Genomic DNA, 1,021 nt, shown 5'->3' on the forward strand with positions numbered 1-1,021 from the left:
AAGTACCAGGCTGTTTTGATTATAAATGCCCTGTAGTATATCTTGAAATCTGGTATTGTGATGCCTCTGGCTTTGTTTATATTGTATAATATTGCTTTATTTAAGACCTTTATTCAAGGTCTCTTGTGTTTCCATATGAATTTTAGCATTGTTTTTCTGGATCTGAGAAGAATGTCATTGGTAATTTTGGGGGATGACATAGAATCTGTAAATGGTATGGATATTTTGATGATATTAATTCTTCTAGTCCATAAACATGGACAGATTTTCCATTATTTTATGTCATCTTCTATTTCTTTCTTTAATGTGTTATAATTTTTAATGTAGACAAAAATATGGAAGTCTTCAGAAATTTTCATGTCACCCTTGAGCAGAGGCTATGCTAATCTTCTCTGTATTGTTCTAATTTTAGTATACATTCTGCCAAAGCAATTGCTGTATTGTTTTTGATGCCTTGTTAGCTTGAGTGTGATCTAGCATTGTGTCAATGATGGTCACAAAACTAGGTGTCTGATTCTATGCTGTAGGAAAAGGCTGAGAGATGCTTTACCCTTTTTAGGTAATTTCCCACTACATTCTGAATAACACACCAATTGCAGATTAGTAAGTATTATACAAATGAACAGGAAAAATGTATCAACAATGGACTTGGGGCAAATCTTGACTTATGGGTACTATCTAGTGTTGAAATAGTAGAAATTTCCATAGTCAAAGAGGTAATAAATAGGTTGCCCAGAATTTCTGGAAGGACATTCACAAACAAATACAGATTACTATAATCCTTCACTGTGCAACGTGTCAAAAACTTGCAGGGAACCATGAGCTCACAAAATGGATAAAATATATATAGAGAGCCAACCATCTAGGAATTGAAAATTTCAAATTCTCAGATGAAGATTTCAAAACAACTATATTAAGGAATCTCAATGAACTGCAAAAGAACTCAGATAAATGATTTAATACCCAAACAGAGAAATTGACAGATAGAAGTAATTAAAATAAATAAATGCTTCAACCAAAA

General features: G+C 32.3%; 1 non-coding gene across 1 annotated transcript; it reads right to left on the reverse strand.

Annotated features, from left to right (window-relative positions):
* Window positions 1-329: 329 nt before the first annotated feature.
* Window positions 330-433, reverse strand: LOC133766099 (U6 spliceosomal RNA). Its single transcript, XR_009866655.1, has one exon. It is a non-coding gene; the product is annotated as a U6 spliceosomal RNA (small nuclear RNA).
* Between the last annotated feature and the right edge of the window lie 588 nt (window positions 434-1,021).

This window comes from Lepus europaeus, chromosome 8 (assembly GCF_033115175.1).
Source record: "Lepus europaeus isolate LE1 chromosome 8, mLepTim1.pri, whole genome shotgun sequence".
Classification (NCBI taxonomy): domain Eukaryota; kingdom Metazoa; phylum Chordata; class Mammalia; order Lagomorpha; family Leporidae; genus Lepus; species Lepus europaeus.